This window comes from Sturnira hondurensis, unplaced genomic scaffold (genome assembly GCF_014824575.4).
Source record: "Sturnira hondurensis isolate 20B ecotype Veracruz unplaced genomic scaffold, ASM1482457v3 Scaffold0000396, whole genome shotgun sequence".
In the NCBI taxonomy this organism is placed as follows: Eukaryota; Metazoa; Chordata; class Mammalia; order Chiroptera; family Phyllostomidae; genus Sturnira; species Sturnira hondurensis.
The window spans coordinates 8,717,791-8,739,724 of NW_028073027.1; the positions used below are offsets into that span (position 1 = coordinate 8,717,791).

Genomic DNA, 21,934 nt, shown 5'->3' on the forward strand with positions numbered 1-21,934 from the left:
AATTAAAAATGGAGCTGCCTTTTGACTCAGCAATTCTACTTCTGGGAATATATACTAAGAATCCTGTAACACCAAAGGAAAAGAACTTATGCATCCTTATGTTCAGAGCAGCACTATTTACAATAGACAAGAGTTGGAAGCAGCCCAAGTGCCCACTGGTAGATGAGTGGACTGAAAAACTGTGCTACATTTGCACAATGGAATACTATGCAGCAGAAAGCAAGAAGGAATCCCTACCTTTTGCAACAGCATAGATACAACTGGAGAGTATTATGCTAAGTGAAATAAGCCAGTCAGAGAAAGACAAATGTCATTTGATCTCACTTACAAGAGGAGTCCAATGAACAAAATAAACTAACAAGCAAAATAGAACCAAAGGCAAGGAATCATGGAACAGACTGACAGTGGTAAGAGGGGAGGGGGGAGGGAGGGACTGTTTGAAAAGGGTGAAGGGATTAGTTAAAGAACATAGACAAAGGACCCATAAATGGGAGAAATGGTGTGGAAATTGACTCTGGAAGTGGGGTCAGGCTGGGCTGAGCATGGCAAAAAAGGAAAAACTGTGACAATTGGAACAGCACAAACAATTACAAACAAACAAACACACAGTGCTTTCCCCTCACGCTTGGAGTGTCTGATTACAGACCTCTGCATGAACAAAGGGGACGTGTGATAGGGAATGACATGTTTCTAGACCGTGTCCCTGTTGAATACAGTGTAAAACATTAAGATCAATGTTAAGTGACAGTTCAAAGATAGATAGTTCTTGGGAGTCCAGGAACAGTGTTTTGCTCAGTTCTTAACTTAGAGATGGATAACTGAGATTCACAGAACCCTCACCCACAAACTACTCCCACCCTTGGCTCCACCACACTCATCCATATGTGATTAATGTTTCACATGTCTATTTCCTAAATTCCTTCCTAAGTCATGACATATTAAATCCACTTTATTTTTATCAGCTTACAAAATGATGCTTGCAGAGTCATTGCTTGAGTGCGATCTCAGCTTCTGTAATATGAGCTACTTTCCCCTTTAGTCTTAAAAAAGAATCCAAAGAAGCAGTGAGTCAAAGTGGGAGAAAAATGCAGATCAAATGTTGTGCTACATGTTTTCGGGAAGAACAGAAATGAGGTCTGCCATGGTTTATCTGTCTTTTAATTGTCATACATTGAGCAAATTAAAGTTATTTAATTTTATGGGAGGGTTGTTAGTTATAATTCCTGGGGAATTGCAGTGTAATTTTGCACTGATGAGAACCTGGCTTGTGCCAGGAGTCATATAGACAGCTGTTGTGTAACCTTCCCCACCCTGCAATGCCAGTTTGCAACAGCCTGAAGCCTCAGCACACACTGCCGGCTCTTTAAGCCTCAGCCAGGCCCCAGGGAGAACGGTAGCTTTCCCTGATCTGAGTGTCCCAACATCATCCCGATCCTTGCACGAAACAGTTTGGACATTTTAGAGGTCACTTTAATTCAAGAAAACCCCACATCTGCTGTTGAAAGTATTCAGTGAACACAAAGGAAGACTTGTTTTTAATGGCTCATGAAATTGATAGAAACAACAAGTTTTGCTTTTACCACAAGTAAAATTTGGAGGAGGCAGTTGAAGTAAATCCAATAAATTCTATCTTTTCTGCCAATTATGCTTTTGGGATCTCTGATGATACCTGACTGTTAGATTTGTTTAAAACACCATTAGTCAGTATGCTTCTATTTTCAGTTGGTTTATGCAGAATTTAAATTAGAATCCCATATGGCTTTAAAGCTTATACTATTCTTTCTCAGAGAATACATAATAATTAAGGACTTATATTTGTAAAGAAAGTCAAAATGCCCTGAAGACCCTCTGAATAATATATTCCTACTGTCACTATATTTTATATAATCTCTGAAAATGACTTAAATCAAGACTACGTTTACAGGCATTTTAAAGATATAATTAGATTATTTTTAAGCCTGTGATTTGTGATTTGGTATGAGTTTATTGAAATATATTTTCCTATAATAAAACATAATTATGAAAATATATGCACATGTTCTCATCAATTGTGCCATGTTGGATAAGATTCTTAACTTACTTATATTCCCAAACTCCTTCTCATTAAAAAAAAGTGAATGACAGATCTTACCACAAGAGGTAGATCGAATTTGGAAACACCTTCAGCACACAGCAAGCACTCAATGTTAGTTACTACTGTTATTATATTTCCACAGAAATACAACTTAGTTTTAATCTTTTGGGAAAGTAATATTTTAAAAAGAGGATATATGTTTCTTCTGTGAAAAATTGCTGTGAAAAACACATATTTAAAAGTTAAAGAAAAATAGTATTTCATTTTCAAGATCTAGAGACAAAGCGATCTTAGGAATTCATTGGTGTAGAAACTCATTTAGTGAAATAGTCAAACTCAGAGGAGCATTATTACTAAATACTAAATTACAACTGTGTGGGCAAAATGGTCATTAATGCAATCATAATGTACTCAGAGTTTTTGAGAAATCAGCAAGTTCGTGGAGATGACCAAAGAGATGAACTTCATATGAACTCTATTAACTGGCTGCTTTCTTGGTGAATATACACATTGGAGAATCCCTAATTTCACATCTATTACAGCGAACTTACAGGAAAGGAAGGTAATTTGGAACAAATGTGCTGTTTAAATGACAGTCTTGGATGATAGGAGAAAAACATTTACCGTAAGCAAAGGAGAAAAATGTTTCTCGATTATTTGTGTTATTTGACCTATATTGTGAAATCAGTGTTAAAATCCCTTTCCTAAAATAATAGCATAATCTTACATAGCAAAGGATGTGTGTGTTAGTGTGTAAGAAAAGAAAGGGCTAGCTTTATATTAAACTTTACTTTGAAAAAGTTTCTGTATATGCTCCTTGAATTAGGGTGAGAAAGAACTAATTTAAAGACGATAGTTTTATGGGGTAGAACTATAGAAAGTTGTTTTCCCTTTTATATTAGTCTTTCCACAGAGAAGAGAAACTCTCAGGTAAAAGTGAAATATCAACAAATGTTATTGCCGCCCTCTGTCTTCCATAGACCACACGGGTTTGGAAGAAATAGAAGTGTCCTGAGCCAAAGTCAAGAGTAATCGTTTCCCTGGAATTAAAGCAAGATCCCATATGCTTCAATGGAAGAAACGGGGTGGGGGGGTTGACTCCTACAGTAGCAGGAGTGTTCTTCATGGTGCAGGAAAGGGAAGGAAAGTGGACAAGGAAATCTCAAACAGAGAGAGTCAGATTCTGGGACACCAGACTGGACTCCAGAGTTGAACAGAAAACCCTTGTTTCTAGGATGGCAGTTGGACTTCGTCCTAACTTCCGTGGACACTAGCCAGGAGTCCTGTGGCTGGACTTTAGAAATAAAATAACTCATCGAATCTTTCAAAACACAGTGCTAAAACCAAGTATACTCTTGCATTTCAATGATAACATTGGCTTCTAACTGAATCTGTTTTACTGTAATCACTTTGTCACTATAGGTATTTTGTTGGTTCACAAGCTTCAATTAATTTTGCGAGTAGTTGGTGACCAAAGAGAGAAAGTTTTATTGCAAAATGGCTTTTGCTTTAGCAGCCAGGGGGAACCCTTCACAAGATGCCACCTTACTGGGCTGTTGTACGGATGAAGAAGATATAGGAAAAGGTATTTGATAAATCACAAAATTATATAAAATGCATAGTTAATCTTACATTCACAAAGTTAATACCACCTTTTTACCTATTTAGGGATTTATATATTAATTCATTGTTATTTATTTTATCATAGACCTTTTTCAAACTCTAGCAGTTGAGCAGTGCTTTCTTTATTTCAGATTTTATAAAACTTCATACGCTGTAAAAGTTCAGGAAATTACAGCCATTTCTACATTGGTTTCTATTAAAGTGGTTTTTTTCTTTTCTTAAATTTTTAAGAAAATGCACTTACTGCTCTGGCCAGTGTGACTCAGTTGGTTGGAGTATTGTCAATAGACTGAAAAGGCGTGGGTTTGATTCCCAGTCAGGGCACATACTCAAGATGTGGTTTTGGTTCCTGGTGGGGACAACAAGTCAGTGTTTCTCTCTCACATTGGTGTCTCCTTCTCTCTCTCCCTCTCTCCCCCCCGACCTTACTCTCTCTCTAAAAACAATGAAAATGTGTCCTTGTGTGAGAATAAAAAAATTTTTAATTACCTTACTGTATTGATTTCTGTAAATGATCAGTATGCTTATCGTTCTTGGTAGGTACTTTGTTAGTAAAAATGAGGATGATGGGGTCCCTGCCCATAAAGAAAATTATGTAAAAACTTCCATTTCTTATCCAAAAGCATTTTCTACCTACCTGTAATGAATAAAGTCACAGAGCTTGTGAGGGAAAGATGGAAAATGACCCATGGTTCCACTCTCCAGGAAAGGACTGTGTATGGTCATGTGAATATGCTGGTGGAATGCCTCTCACAGAAGAAAGCCTGAGAGAGTCCATTAAAATGAGAGGGAAAGAGCACTTTTAAGGTCTAAGTCTAAGGAAATATCTTTAGTAGCTGGGACCAGAACTGGGCTTTAAAACATGACAATAACTTTCAAAGAAAAATGTGGTAACATAAATCTAGAAAGCTAGTTAAAACTCAACTTACAGAACCATTTCTTTTTTTAAAAGTAGAGGAAGGAGGATGTAGAGTGGGAATTAACAATTTAAAAATAGCAATATAACACATTTTTGTTTTTAGAAGAGATATCTGGTTTAAAGGATAAGTTGAAGAGTGATATGTGATCTAGAATAGGAAAATAAACTGCATGATATAATCAGGAAAAGGTAAATGTTACATTCAGAAAATGTGATAAGGGAAATTTAGATAAGAAAAAGATTCATAAGGATTGATGTAATAGTAGAAGTATCCATGGGGAAGGAAAAATTTATAATGACTATGGAAGCACTCATTTATTCATTCAAGAAATATTTATTGAGCAGAAAATGTAACAGTAACATTTTAGAGGCCCTCAAGTACATTACGGGTATATGGAGACAAACAACTAAAGAAAAATTAGAATTTAGTGTCATAAGACCTGAACTACAGTGTATTGAAGGAAAGAGGGTATTTACATGATGTACATAGTATTCTTAAAGGAAAAGAACATCTTAGAAGAAAATTAGTCTGAATGATAAATGAGTTATCTGAACTGGAGAAGGGTGGAGAGAATACTTGGAAGGAGAAAAGTTCAAAAAAAGCCTGAGATGAGGGCGCAAAGTTCTCCTGAAATAGAGTTTTGCTAGAATTAGAATTTAGAGCAATCCCAGGACTGCAGATACTGTGGTGAAGAGATGAGTTTGATTATGTCCTTAAAAATCTATGTTAAGGAGAGATGGGGCAATTACAACTAAGAGCTTTAAGCAGGATCATAGGTACGTTTTTGAAAGTTTACTTGGGTAGTGCTGTTAACATGAATTGGATAGAATTAGAAATAAGCTACAATCATGAAAACTAGGCATAGAGCTATCTTATTATCTCATGTGAGACATTGTACTAGCTTCAAAAAGAACAATTTGTACAGAGAATGAGGAAAAGTAACTTTATACTATTGAGGGTGTGGTTTCAAGTAGATTTGGTACTTGATTCATTTGGACTAGTGCAAGAGAGGATGATGGAATATAAGAGTCAGAGGTGACAACTGGGTTTCCAGCTTGAACAAGGGGTGGATGGTGATACTGTTTAGTGACGTAGAAAACTGTAGGGAAGGAAAAGATGTTGAGAGAATAATTAAAGGTTAAGTTGGAGAATACAGAATTTTAAGTGTGTGAAAGCCATCTAAGCTGACATTGAGCTGTTGAAAAGAAAACTTAACCATGCAAGTTCAAAATTCAGAAAAGAAACCGAGTTTGAAGAGATAATTCTGTGACTCATCAATGAACACATATATATCTTTAACTAGGGAGTGTAAAATCCCTCTGAAACTGTAAGCAAACTTTTGACCTAGGTCCATGCATAAATATTTAGGGAGAGAATTCACAGCTTTCTCCAGATTCTCAAAAAAAGTGGCCAAGAAAAATGTTAATAATAAATTATTTATAGTAAATAGTAAGCAAAGATATGAAACTGGGCCATATGACTCGAAGTTCCTCTCCAAATTGAGAGGAAGAGCTAGAACATTACTTGAAAAAAACCAGCAATGAGGAGATGGACTAAAGAAGAGGAATTCTTTTTTTAAATTTTTATTTATTTATCTTTAGAGGGGAGGGGTTAGGGAGAGAAATATCAATGCATGGTTGCCTCTCGTGAGTCCCCTGCTGAAAACTGGCCTGCAACCCAGGCATGTGCCCTGACTGGGAATCGAACTGCTATCCTTTGGTTCACAGGCCCAAGCTCAATCCACTGAGCTACACCAGCCAGGGCAAGAAGAGGAATTCTTAAGAAAAATACTGAGATTGGGTTGGAGCAGAGAAAAGATGTTGACTGGTACTATAGTGACTAAGGTGACCCCACGAAGGCTTTGGCCACCAACAACACATAGAGTCAGATAGGGTGGGGCAAGAGGGCGCACTGTATGGGCCAAGTGTCTAAAAATCACATACGCTGGGATATCTGTTTGTCATGAGACTGCAGTTCTCTTACATATAAAATAAATGTTACTGATGTTCAGTGTTTAGCTTTTTCTTACAAAGACAAGAGTGATGGATGAGTTCCAAAATGTTTATATAGAGACCTCATACAGGAAATTTCTGATAAATCTATTTTTTAAAAAGGTAAAAGGTCAACTTAATAAAGAAATAAAAGTATTTTCAACAAAGTCTGTTAGAAAAATTGGTCATCCATTCAAATAAAGTAAATATCTTACCATATATTTTATAACTTATAAAATATTAAGCAAAATTAATAATACAACTAAATGTGAAATGTAGAAATATTCAACTCTTTGAAGAAAACATGGGAAAATCTTTCTGACACATGCAAAGAGTTCTTATAGTTATTGCACATACAGCATGATCTATGAATAAAGAATTAAAAAGAACCCAATATATTGATCTGGATTAAGTTAAAAACTTTTGCTTTATGAAAGACACTATTGAGAGAATAAAAATGAAAGCCACAAATAGACCTTTTACTGCAAATCCCATATTTGTAGTTGGAGATTACTTTAGCAGATGATTATGGAGATTGGGAGAAGCTAGATCTCAAAACTATTCCCACCTTGCACCTCTGGGACAGGGGTTGCAGTAACATAGGTACCAGTAAATTTCTAGAGTTATAGGGCTATGTAATCACCAGAATAAATGCTGTAAGCATATACTGACGTTCAACATAAAACTAAAAGGTCAACTGTTGCAAACAGAAGTTACTTAGAATGAGGGCAAACATAGATAATCAAGTACCAAATTCACCACACAGTAGAGAAAAATGCTTGAAGAATGCCAACATGAAAGAGAATCATTAAGTTTAATCAACCAAATACCTAACACCTAATGGCACTGGGTCAATAAAACACAGCAATTCTATAATAAATATTTATTAATGAGAGTGATAGTATTTCCTTCTGAAAATGAGAAAAGATTATTATGAAAAATAAATTATTCTTGTCCTTTGAAAGAAAATGTGAGTGTGGTAGAAAAATTATTACTACACAAACTGAACAACAGAATAATCATACACAAAGTAAATTTTTTTTCAACTATAAGATTAAAATAAGCACAAATTATATAAATTATGAGCAGAAAATGTAAGAGACTTGGGAATACCAAAACATTCTAACATAAATAAATAGGAGTTACTGACAAGAAAAACAGAGAGAATGTAGAATAAAAAATAGTGAATAACAGATAAAATCTTACCAGAAAAAAATTAGTTTATCAGATTGGAGGTGACCACAGATCTGGTAGAAAAAAGATCAAGGAAAGAACATCAATTATACAATGAAATTTTAGATTACGAATGTGTAACAAATTGTTAGACTTTCAGATGAGAAAAAGTAGGTTAATTTATGGAAGAACTACAATTAAATTAACCTCACAGTTTTTATCAGCAATACTAAAAAAAGTGTTTCAGGATGTCCAAACTTTAGTGACAAAGTTATTTTGAAACTTGACATTTGGAATAGCCCATATTAACCTTCAAAATGATTAACTAAAATAGGTGTTTTAAATTTAATCAATCAGAATCATCATGTTATAATATCATAATATATCAAGCATTACTTTAACAATTTCACAATACTTCCAAATTTTTAAATAAACCAAGAATTTTAGAAACTCACTATATAGCAAGTTTTATCTCAGCATATTTAAACATACTACAAGATTTATTTCTCTAAATTAAAAATAAAAGAAGGAAGAACTCAAAAATATGTTTGATTATTATCCATACTTTAAGACAGGAATAACAGAAACACACAGAAGTTAGGTATAGGGACCAGTGTCATGTACATTGAGGATAGTAATGGAAACAGGATTTAAATATAAGCTGCACAAGTCCAGAACATGCACTTTTAATGACTATGTCAAACTCTTGAGAGTTAGAAAGGAATATAATATGCCAGGACACCTGGATATTCATATGGGCAAATGAAATGTTTATCCGTAGTTCACACCATCCATAAAAATTAATTTAAGATGGCTTACAGACTAAAGCAACAAAGATTTTAGAAGGAAACAATATATTTGTAACTTTGGGTAACAAAGATTACTTAAATATAGAATAATAAAAACAAACCTGAAAAAATGTTAGAGGAAAAAATACTACATATGATTTTATTCGAGTTAAAAATTGTTCTTTTTCTTTTTTTTAAGATTTTATTTATTTATCTTTATAGGGGAAGGGAAGGAGAGAGGGAGAGAAATATCAATGNTTTATCCGTAGTTCACACCATCCATAAAAATTAATTTAAGATGGCTTACAGACTAAAGCAACAAAGATTTTAGAAGGAAACAATATATTTGTAACTTTGGGTAACAAAGATTACTTAAATATAGAATAATAAAAACAAACCTGAAAAAATGTTAGAGGAAAAAATACTACATATGAATTTATTCAAGTTAAAAATTGTTCTTTCTCTTTTTTTTAAGATTTTATTTATTTATCTTTAGAGAGGAAGGGAAGGAGAGAGGGAGAGAAATATCAATGTATGGTTGTCTCTCGTGAGTCTCCTGCTGGGAACTGGCCTGCAACCCAGGAATGTGCCCTGACTGGGAATCAAATCTCAATCGTGTGGTTCGCAGGCCCGCGCTCAATCCACTGAACTAAACCAGCCAGGGCAAAATTGTTCCTTTTCAAAAGTTATGATTAAGACAGTGAAAGGCAAGCTATCAATTGAGAAAATATTTTTGTACACATATATTGAACAAAAAGTTTTCTTTAAGAAAAAAGGCAAACAGCTCAATTTTAAATGGGCAAATGGCTTGACTAGAGAGTTAAGTATGGCTAACAGTGACTCTTTTCTCAACATCATTATTGAAGAGAGAAATGCAAATTAAAATCACAATGCGACAGTATTTCACACTCATTTGGATGTCTAAAATTAAAAAGCCAGAATATAAAATATTAAGGAACATATATACCAATTAAGACTCTCAAATACTGATAATAATAATGTAAAACCTACAACTTTTATGAAAAACTGGATGACAATTTTGATAAATACTTAAACATACATCTATCCCATAATGACTTTTTTCTGGATATTTAGTTTAGAGGAAATTAAAATACATGACTTCAAAAAGTCTTCTACATAACAGCATCTTGATTCATAATAACTGATCATCAAAAACAATTCAAATTTTCATCAACAGGAGAGTGAGTGGATAAAAATGTTGTGGTTATCCAAGCAATAAAATACTACTCAGCAAAGAATAGAATATGCTACTAATATAAGCAAAAGTAGATAGATTTCAAAAAGTTGTGTTGAATTAAATGAGGCAATATTACACAGTTTGTGATTTCATTTAAATGAAGTTCGAGAACAGACAAAATTATTTCTTGGAGATAGGAATTAGTGGTTGCTTCCCATTGTGCAATTGGCTAGAATGGGGTCAGAAAACTTTGATTGATGTGGAAGTTACATATTTGTTTACATTCATAAAATTTATTGAATTATTCATTTAAGATCCATTCATTTAACTATTTGCAAATTTATTTCAACTTAAAAACATACTTCCTCACCTCTCTTGCAATAAAGTTATTCTGAAGTAAGATGACTTTCTATGGAGGAGGTAAGTAGGGGAAACAGTAACTAAGTTTAACACCTTTTAAGGGGAAAGTGATTAGTGATGATTAATTATAGACATTGTAAGTAAAAATCAAGTGTACATATGAGTATTATATAGTATAGATAGTATAGATATTACATAACTAGTAGACAACTAAAACTTGGAAATTGAAGCAAGAAAATACTTTCAAAACTATTATAGGTAAAGTAGGATTGAGTGGGGAGAAGAACAAGAAAACAAGGTTAATGCTGTTCAAAAGAAGGGGGGCTAAGAGTAATTATATTAATATCAAAATGATATTAATATGTCCTATTTTTCTGTTTAAAGATGTAGACTACAGACTCGTTGATGGAATAATGCAAATTAAAACAACCATAAGACTGTGGTTGGTAAGCCCTGTATGGGCAAACAGCAAAGATTGATATTAGACATTGCTGAAGAAATAGGCATTCCTCTCATGCACCAAGCTGGAACAATCTTTTTGGAGAGTGATTAACAGGATATATCAAAATAAGAATTGCATGTAATACTTCAGTATTTAATTTTTATGAACCTCATGTACAAGCATGCAGACATGTATGTAAAATACTTATCTGCATGAATACTTGTTGCACAAAATTTTCACAGTAGTTGTAAATTAGAAATTATAAATTAAAAAGAAATAGAGAGCTGGCTGGTATAGCTCAGTGGATTGAGCATGGGCCTGTGAAGCAAAGGGTCACTGGTTTCAGGCCAGGGTTTCAGGCCAGGTCCCCAGTAGGGGACACATGAGAGGCAACCGCACATTGATGTTTCTCTCCCACTCTTTCTCCTTCCCTTCCTCTTTCTCTAAAAATAAATAAATAAAATATTACAAAAAAAGAAATAGAGAAACTTGTAATACATATATGCTATGGAATTTATTCAGCCATTATACTAAAGAAAGAAATTTACACTGACATAGATAGTCATAGATAAAAACATAAGGTCTGATGTCATTTAAGTAAACCAATATGTGCATGTGTAAACATACATACATGCATATATACATGCATACATAAGAAAGAGATAGCAGGACATACATCAAAGTATTCACAATGACATCTTCCTTAGAATGGGTGTTTGCAGGTTTTAAACATAAAGATTTTCATGCATTACTCCATATGTTTTCACTGAAGTGAGAATATATTTATATTCTTTATATTCTTGTATTGTTTAAGATAGAAGAAAAATAAATCAAGCTGGGGATGGGTATTTAACATCTTAAATGGAAAGCAGCATTAAAACTGTGAGAGGGGTGCACCACCTCAGCATCTAATAAGTATTAGGGATTCCACTTCCATTCTTTCAAATATAAAAGGAAAGAGATAAATACATTAGTGTTTAAAGGAAATATCTTGGGCAGGAGAAAGTTGTTTGTGTTTTTTAGTATGATGACATCACCTCAATATGTTTAAAGATTTAATGGAAATAGTTTCTGCAGTTGTGGTACAGAGGCTCTGAAGAGGTATGAAGAGTTGGATAAATGAGGGAGGGAATACAGGAAAGCCGTTCTCAATATTTTATGTAAATTCTCAGGGTTTTGGCAAGGAATGCTTTAGACTACCTTTCCAGAACTCATTTCCTGGAACTACACATGCTCAAATTACTCGACAGAAACAGGTATTTAAAAGATATTAGCCATTATAGGCATGTTATTATGAATAGAAGAACCATGCATTCAGACTATGACAGAAAGATGGTAAAATGGAGAAATTTTCCAAGATAGAAAATGCTTCTATTGTGTTTTTGAGAAATTATAAATAATGTGTTGTCATTAAGCAGTATATATATTTAAACCCTCATTTTCAGGTATTAATTCTTATTCATTTAAATGTGAATAATTCCTTTTGTTTCTAAAAGTAATCATCAAATAATAAATTACACTGAATAAATTCTAAAATGAAAAGGGATTAGAGGGTGAAGTACATTTTAGAATCTATGTAGTTTTTTAGAAAACTGAAAAGACTCAGCTTAAGCAATAAAGAAAGAAGCAAATAATTTTATTTTTTATTTTTTTTGAGAGAGAGAGAGGGGAAGGGAGGGAAAGAGGGAGGGAGAGAAGCATTGATGTGACTGAGAAACATCAGCTGGTTGCCTTTCCTATGCGCCATGACCATTACCTAACCAGCAACCTAGGCATGCGCCCTGAACAGGAATCAATTTGCAGGACGACACCCAATCAACTGAGCCTTATCAGCCAGGGCCACAAGTAAATCTCACCGTGGAATTTAAAACTTGAGAGGGACTTATCAGAACTCCACAGGTCATTTTGAACGCCAGCCCTGTGCCAGCCTCCATGGACTGAGGTGAGACTTTGAAATGAACTCATCCTAGTGAGTGGAATGGCACTAATACAAATAAAAGAAAGAGGAATAGGTCATGTCATTATAATTGCTACAAAAGAATACAGAGGATCAGAGTGTGAAGTGAGAAGGTGGGTGATTTATCTCCCACAGGCTAGTACCAGAGTGGAAGAAGTGAAGAAGACATGGGACTCTTGGGAAAAAATTTTCAGGCAATGGGAACAGTGAGTACAGAGGTCCTGAAAGTGTGTCTAGAGTATAAAGAACAAACAACAGTAACAAAACCCACCGCCACCACCAACATCAAAGAGTTCAGTGTGTTTGGAACTCAGGGAAGTCTTTAGATGTCAGACCACACAGGGCGAGTACACACTGGTAAGGAGTTAATATTTTGGCCAGTGTCACGGGAAGACACTGAGGATTTTGGAGCAGGGCAGTGGCAAGACCCAATGTGCATTTTTGAAATATTGCTTCTGCTTCTCTGTAGAGAACAGATGTAGGTCAACACTGAAGCAAACGCTTCTTGCCATTGTCCAAATGGAAGAGATGGTAAATGGGACTAAGATTAGGGGAAGCACACCCCCCATTTTTCTGGGAAGAGACCTGGCTTGTATCTGTTGTCACCACACAATTACTAGTAGCATTCTCTTTCACTTTCAAGGACAGCACATTATGTGGTCACCCAACTGAGAGGGTAACAGTGAAAGTCCTGTGAAAAGGCAAGTGTTTGCTTATATTTTAAAGGTAGAGCCAGCATGACTTTCTGATGCATTGTACTTAAGATGGAGTAAAAAAGAAGTCAAGAATGATGAGGAGGTCTGGAGGCTGAGAAACAGGAAGGATTTCTTGCTGGTGTTGTTGAGGGAGAAGTGTCAGCCCTTGGGAGAGAAAATGTTCTATGGGAATGTCTTAGGTTATAAACAGTTGCTGAAACTAAAATTCATGTGCAAGTAATTTGCTAAGGGAACACTTCCCAGAGAGACTAGGGCAGTGAAAGAATCAGGAAAAGGAAAAGGAGAAATTCAAGCAAGGATTTAATGTCAGGCTAAAGGATGTCCCTGATCCAAAGGAAGGACTGGAGCATCTACATCTTAGGGTTCTCCTGCCTTTAGGCACATGGGTTCTGGGGCCAGTGGAGAGGAACATCAACTCAGACATTACAGTTTCCCTGTGGCTTCCAAGCAATTCCAATAGCCTAAGAGCTTCCTTCTAAGAAGGTGCTATAACTCAATTTCTTTCTGCAAATATACCCGCTGAAACCCTACTCCTTAACATGATGGTTTTTGGAGATGAGGCCGAGGCCTTCAAGAAATTATTTACAATAGATGAGTTCACTAGAGTGGAGCCTTCATGATGGGATTAGTGGATTATAAGAAGAAGAAAAAGAGGAAGAGATCTCTCTTTACTATGTGGGTCCACAACCAAAAGGTACCATCTGCAAGCCAGGAAGAGGACATTCCCCAGGAACCAGATCAGCTGGCACCTTGCTCTTGGATTTACAAGCCTCCAAAAGTGTGATAAAATAAATTTAGGTTGTTTAAGCTTCCCACTCTGATATTTTTGTTATGTCAGCCCTATTAGACTAAGACAGAAAATTACAAGTATAAGCCTTTAGACTCAAAGCATGTCAAAGCTGGTAAGAGGGTTCTGAGGGGCACTGGGTAGAGCACCAACAATGGAGGACTGTAATGTCTACTCTAGAACTAAAAGTCAATATTTCACTTTAGCAGGCACTGGGCACCTTAGATCATCATATTAAATAAATAGGCAGCAGGGCATAAGACTCCAGTAAGGAGAGAGGTGAGGAATAAAATAGAAGTGTGTGGATTGAATAGATGGAATCTTCGAGACGAGGCTCTCTGTGATCATGCAGGCAGTGAGTGCAGGCAGAGCAGTGTTAGGGACTCAGTGAAGCTGGAAGGCGGTATAGCATACAAGCCATGCCCTGGAGAAGACTTGATCTTACTTAAAAAATGAGACAAGGCAAGACAGAATGGCTCTGAAGGGGTGACATCTGTGGCAGGTCTTCATCGTGCTATTAATTTGTTTTTGGCTATTTTATCTTATGTCCTTATCCATTTCTGTATCTGCACCCTCTGCCCCTTTACATTGGAAAAGGTATACTCAGCATCTTTTTTCTACTCTAATAGAGACCAGAGACATGGAAAGAAAGAACAAACTGACAGTGACAAGATGGGAGGGGGGTGACGGGAGAAAGAGGGGGAAGAGTCAAGTCAAGGAACATTTATAAAGGGCGCATGGACAGAGACAACAGGGAAGGACTGTAGGTGGGAGGTGGGGGATGAGTAGGACATGGGAGAGTAATGGGAGAGAAATGGGGACAATTGTAATTGAACAACAATAAAAATGCAGAAACATCATAAAAATCATGTTAGTTTTGACACTAGGTAGTTTTAGACCAATGCTATGTAAATATGATATGCTATGATATTTTAAAGAAGCCCTTGTGTTCTCAAATTGCCTCAGATTAGTTATAAGTTCTCACATAAAGTGAATTTGTATAATTTTAAATAAAAGAAACAAAACCCAACTTAGCAGATCACATGCCTTTGAAGATAGGATATGATTTACTAAATAAAATAAATGGGCAGTGAAAAGCCTAGAGTGTTGGGTATTTTCGTTTGGAAGGATTAATGCTTCAATGGCTCATATGTCTCTATATATTATTATATATTATTAATAACTATTCATAAGAGTTATTATTATAACTCTTGTATTTGAACAAAGAAAACAGGCTATTTAGGCCGAGCTGTAGTGCTTATCTCATCCCCATAAGGATTCAACTCACCTTTGCTTGAGTGCTAACGGGAAATTCCAGATTTCCACATCAGAGTACAGAAAACCCTCTGTCACGGCAGACACTGAGGTCTCCTTTCCTCTGCCTGGAACTTCCGGAGGTGAGCCTGGACGGCAGAGCTCTGTTCTGCTTTCCATTTGTCCTTTTGCCTTCACTTCTTCCGTGGCCAGTCAGATAGAGATTGAAGGGTAGTATCTGGGAGAAGAGATGATAATATAAACTTCTGTTATCCTGTTGCAAGCACTTTTCATGTCCAGTATTTATCCTATAAATCCTCGCAACTCTATCAGCTGGAAAATGCTATTATTATACCCATTATACAAATGAGATATAAAAATACTAAGAAACTTGTCCTAGGTCACTGAGTTAGCTGGTGGTGGAGCCAGAATTCAAACCCCAGTCCTCTGGCCCTAGAGTCAAAATTCGTAACCATGATGTACTGCCCTTCTGAGGTAGGGTGTTAGTGCTCCTCTACGTTTGCCCGACTAAGGCCCGGCTCAGTAACTTCACCTCACAACAGAGAAGGCCATTTGTGATAGTCATTTTGCACTTAACTTCAAAAACGTTCAAGCCATCCCTTTTCAGGACAAAGGAAATTTATGAGACAGCTTATAGTCTCCATGCTAGAAATAGATGAAATTCTATTAATCTCCCCTCCACTAATTTGATTTGGTGTGTTCCTTTCGGAGAAGACACCAGTTTGTCATCAATCTGAAAGGCCTTGTGCTCGCACTATATTGCTTTTATTATTATTGTATTACAGGGTTTCAGTAACTTGGATTAGGATCACAGGCATCACTGCCAGAAAAATTTATAGCAGGCTGCTGTCCCCACATTTTTATGGCTTGGCTGGTCCCGCAGTTTCTTGTAAAAAATCTTAACACTTACTCCTTGACTTCAGTTTAAAAATACAATTTGTTCTCTTTCTATCTATAAGAACTACTTGTATGCTGAGGTAACTAAAGCAACTTTTGGTTCTTTGTGTTTTTATGTCTTCCACACAAATTCGGACATATTCTTAATAGGAATATTTTCTAGGTTAGTCAATAGCAATTAGGCATTACCCTTAATTTGCTGGCATTTTCTCATTGCATCTTTAAAAATGCATTTCGAGGGCATGTGATGTCACCTCAAATAAGACTCAAGCTGTAATGTGAATCCTTGTAATGTAAGTCTTAATTAGTTTTGAGAAAAGGCAAAGCTTACTCATTTATTATGCTGAGGAGGACATTTAATATTTAAAAGGATGAAGATGATTATTAATTATATGCTTGGAATTTTATTTTTAGGCAAGATATGTGTAAGGTAATTATCTAAATTAATTAATGTCCAACTTCTTAAGGATGGAAATAACTAGGTTCCATTCATATGCCACTCAGAATAATGTGATTTATTGTATTTTCACATTAAAAGGTGTCAACAACTTCATATGATAATTATGTTTTAAAGTCATACACAATACATCTCATTGTCTTAGATTTCCCAGAATACAGACAGTTTGCACTGTGTTGTGTACTCACATCTTACATACCACAGGGTGTGCTTTGAGTTTGTGTTGTTCTGTGATCTGTATATTCTGATCTACTAGTCTCATGCCAGGGAATTTTGGACAAACTTGTGGAGGTAGGAAGAGAACTTTTCTGTATGTTTGTTTAATAGTCGTGTCTAGAGGATTTACATTGGGGGCTTGGTCAAAGCGAGCTTTGGGGTTTCATATAATGTTTGAATATTTCCAATTGAGAATGTATTCATGAATGCTCTATGATATTTAAAATTAATAAAACAATAAAAATGTGCCGAGACACATGCTTAGACCAAGCTCTGATGAAACAAGAGTATTGTCATATGTCGATGGGAAAGATCATGGTCTGTCCTCTTAAAATTGGGTGTCGCAGGCTAACCTCAACCATTTTGACTTCTCACTGACTCTACCATGTATTCATGTATTGCATGAATACATGTAATACATGTATTACTATTCTCCATGTATTCATTCACATTTAGAAGTTATTTAGCACTATCTCTAACTTTGTGACACCTTATTTGAGTGTTCCTCTCCCCAAATAAAGCTTCTGGCACTCCCTTGTTGGTAAGTCTCCCTTCCTCCCATCAGAGCCCTTCTGTTCTCTTTTACCTGCTGCTCATCCTGGCTCCCTGGTTAATTGGCTTCTCATTGGGTTTGACAACTGGGAACCACAGGTAGGAGATTAGGAGGCAGAAAGATAGAACAATTGTATTTCCTCCTCTGACCTCTCGTTTTTTCAGCTACACTTTTGGCTGTGGCCATATGCCACTCTGATTGCAGCTCTAGTGGAGACAGGGAGAGGGGAATGGGGGCCCTCCTCTGTGTCTTCTGCTCTCACTGTGGCCTTTGCAAACATTATTCCTTCTTTCTCTTATTCAGACCCAGATCTGTTAACGGGTTACTATCGTTGTTAGTTCCTGGTTGCCTCAACATTCCTTATCAGTTTCTTAAATTAGCCCTGGCTTCTCCCATCAAAATCTTTTTGTTAAACTTGTGAAATAAGTTTATATAATTTTGAGGGGAACTTGACCAATACACTCCCTCTTTATACCCACTGTACTGAGTTTCATAATGGCTTTTATCACAATATCTGTCAGTGTGGTTATATCTAAGTATGCTTTCCTCATAGATACACATCTACTGCATCTTCCTTCACATATAAAACATACGGAATTTCATCATTTCATGCTGTGTCTATGACTGCCTCTCTAGGACACACTGATATCTCCTGCTTGGATTACTACAACTTAAAGACAAAGAGAGAATTTCTTTGAATTAGAATTTCTCCTAATTTCTTTCTGATTCTGTTACCAGGGAAGATAGTCTGTTCTGAACCCTGGGGACCCTCCTCCATCAGCCAAGATGGAAGCAGAGGGTCGTTCTTACACTAAGTTGGGGAGAAGCTAACAAGGTAATTGGAGAGGAAAACTGCCTTTCTCTCTTGTTACCAGATTGGGGTGGGGCCATAGGAAGGCAGGCACCTGCACCATAGAAGTCAATGTGCTACAGGGTGAGGTGCTAGACCAAAGAGGTTTGTCAGTCTAGCCTGGTAGAAGAGATTATTTGGGAGGTGGACCCATCCAAAGCATAAACAAGTTCGGGAAGTTGATTGGTCATTTTGAGGAAGCACCTGGCTTATCCCATACCCAGGCTAATATAATTCCAGGGTAACAAAGAAAGCTCTCTGGTTCGTGGCTTGCTGCCTGGTGACCTTCACTGGTGCAGTGCACTGGCCAGTTCTCTGCATGGACCACGTGGCCTTAGCAGCTGCATGGCTAATGGCCTCCAGGTAGGAGCTTCTCTTGCTCTGTTGCCCACTTGGTGTTGCAGTTGTACTCTCTCCCAGGAACATGTGACCTTGTGCCCCCAGAAGCTGCATGTCCCGTGGTCACGTGAGCTCCATTTGCAGCCTTCAGGAGGGAGCCTGAAATGGACAACAGCTGGGGACAAGCTAAGCTACCTGTATGACTGCTTAGCAGCCTCCTGTGAGTTTCAAAGGACTGTACTTTAAACTGGAACAGGAACTCTGGACGCTGCCTTTTGTCTTGGTTTGTGGAGGAGATGAACTTTGAGACAGAAGTCCGTCACTCTCCCAGACTGTGAAGCATCTGAATAAAACCTCTTCCCTGTTACATTAGCATCTGCCTCACAAGTTTGATTTTTGTGGTGATAAGCAGCCAAACCTCCCTGTTTTTGTTCAGTAATAATTGTATTAATATTCCATTGCAATCTATTCTCAATGTAGTGTTCAGAATCATCCTTTGAAAACATAAGTCAGATTTTATCTCTCCTTCTCAAAATCTTCCAGAAACTTCTTATTGCACCAAGTATAAAATCAAACTTTTGTATCACGGTTGGCCTAATGGTCATATAATATCTACACACAATCACCCCTTTGATCTAATTTTCCTCTACTAACTCCATGTTATGCCTTGGCCTTAGTGCCACCTGCTGTCCCCACACCCTGAGCACTTGACGACCGCAGAACCTTCCTTTACCTGGAGCTCTGTCCCCAGATATCCATTCTGCCACTTTCTCCTGTGCTCTGGGTCTCTGCTCAAGGACCTCACTGAGACGGCCACCCTGTTTCACAAGGCTCCACCAGACACTGCTTTATTCTTTCTGTCTGGCTCTTAGCAGCTAGCCTACTTACTTTATTAGTTTATTTTAGTTCTTTATACTCTAATGTAAATTCTATTACAGCAAAGATGCTTGGCGTTTTAATCACTGCTTCCCTAGTGTGTCTTTAACCATCTCAGAGTTCAATAATACAAACATAAGTGCAGATATTTTTATGTGATACATATATAATGATAGAGAACAGAGATAATGGTTACATAAATTTTTAACCTAAAATTTAAGTATTTTATGTGTTTTATCCAGGCACTCTGAATGTAATATATATTTATGTTATTTGTATGAGTGGTTCTTTGCATTTCAGTATTAGTTAGGTATGTATTCTCCAAATTAAAGTGATTAATATAAGTAATCACCTGCTAATAACCTCAAAACTTTCAGTTATTATAAAAATCATACTGATTAATTTATGAATGATGACACTATGAGGTAGGGTTGGGTAGTTACTTTTTGAATAGGTCCAAGATGGAAGAGGCCAACAAAAGCTCCAAGAAGAGGGATGGTGAACTCACAGAAGTGGCCCATGGCACCTGAAGGATCTGGGGTCCCTGTTCCTCCAGACTGAGGCAGAGTTGGCTGTTGCCCTCAGTGATAAGTGAGGCACTGAGAGTGACGTGGCTGAGCTTTAGGTTCAGGTGGCCAAGGCAGAGGGTGGCCATGCAGTCACCAAGAATCGGCTGGAGAAGTAGATGTTGATGTGCATGGACCTGGAGAACTGCTGTCAGGGCCTATAGGAGGAGCTCAACTTCTGAAAGATCTTTGAGGAGGTGTGGGAGACAAGCCTGTGGCAGAGTGGCACCTGTTGAAGTTGTTTTCCTGCCACCGGCAAGAACGCCACTTGAAGATGGCGTAGGCACTAGAGGAGGTGTGCAGCCAGCCTGATGAGAAATGCAGCTCTGTAAGCTGGAGCTGGAGCAGGCCTAGGAGGCCAAGCTGGACAGTGCCGAGCTGAGCTGTGACCTGAATGACAAGGCCACCAGTGCTGGCCGTGAAGAGCTGAAGGAGACATGCACACAGGTCGAGTCCCTCAACTACCATCTCTCCGGCCTCCAGAAGCAGGCTGGTGCAGCTGAGGACCAGATCAGAGAGTTGGAGGAGGCCATGGCCAGGGGAGTGTGACAGGTTCCTAACAGAAATGTGGAGCGTTGGCCAAATACCAGGAGCTGCTGGACATCAAGCTGGCTCTAGACGTGGAGATCAGTGCCTATCAAACACTGCTGGAGGGGGAGGAGGAGAGTCTGAAGCTGTCCCCCGGCATGTCTCCACCGGTCTCCATCTCACAGGCCACCTGGAGCAGCAGTAGCAATGTGTCCACGGCAGGGTGCTTGGGCCACAGCAAGTGGAGGCAGCTGGTGGTGGAGGAGCAACTGGGTGCAGACACAAGCTTGGCATCAGTTTTAGCTGCAACAGTAGCAGCTTCTGCCTGGCCCAGCAGACCTCAGCCTCAGGCAGCATTGCCTATTTTCTATTTGGATAGTTTGTTCTTCTATGTTAAACTTTGAGAGTTCTTTAAGTATTCTAGGTACTAGTCTTTTGTTCCATATGTCATATATTAGATAAGGATGCCAAACACCACACACTGAGTGGCTTAAGCAACAAGTTTATTTTCTGATGGTTCTGGGGGCTGAGAAGCCCAAGATCCAGGTGCCAGCAGGACTGGTGTCTGGTAAGAACACTCCCCTTGAGTTACAGATCGTTGCCTTCGCACTGTTTCCTCTCAGGGCAGGAGTCAGTGAGCACTCTGGTGTCTCTTTTTATAAGGACTCTGATGCTTTGGACCAGGGTTCCACCTGTTTGACCTCATGTGACTTTAATTATTTCTTTAGAGGTCCCACCTCCAAATACAACTATACTGGGGTATTAGGGTTTTAATGTGTGGATTTTGAGGAAACAAAATATTCAGGAATATTGAGGAAACAAAATAGTTCCACACATTGTGTATATCCTCTTAACAAAGTCTTTCAGAAACCAAATTTTGATGCAGCCCAATTTACCAAAATTTCCTCTGTGAGTTATGATTTTGGGAGGTGATATCCAACAACCCTTTGCCTACCTCTGGATCTAGGTAATTTTCTGTTTTTATTCTTCCTGAAAGTTTTATACTTTTACACTTCACACTCAAAGCCATTATTTAGTTTTAGTTCACTTTTGTATAAGTTATGAGACATAAAAGTATCTTTATTTGCCTAGATATCCAATTCTTTGGCAACATTTATTGAAAGGTGATCTTTCCATTGAATTTTTTTGTACACCTGTTAACAATTAGGGAAGCATATTCACATGGGTCAATTTCTATTTCAGTGAAGGACATTCATGTGGGTTCTCTATTCTGTTCCATTGATCTCAGTATCCATCCTGCCACATAGTTTGGTTTCTGTAGCTAAATATAAAGTCTTAAAATCTACCTAATTATTAACACTTTATTCACTTTTAAAGATGGTTTAGC

At 37.4% G+C, this 21,934-nt stretch overlaps 1 pseudogene; it reads left to right on the forward strand.

Annotated features, from left to right (window-relative positions):
- The first annotated feature begins 18,596 nt into the window (after window positions 1-18,596).
- Window positions 18,597-20,965, forward strand: LOC118983234 (lamin-B2-like; annotated as a pseudogene).
- Window positions 20,966-21,934: the final 969 nt, after the last annotated feature.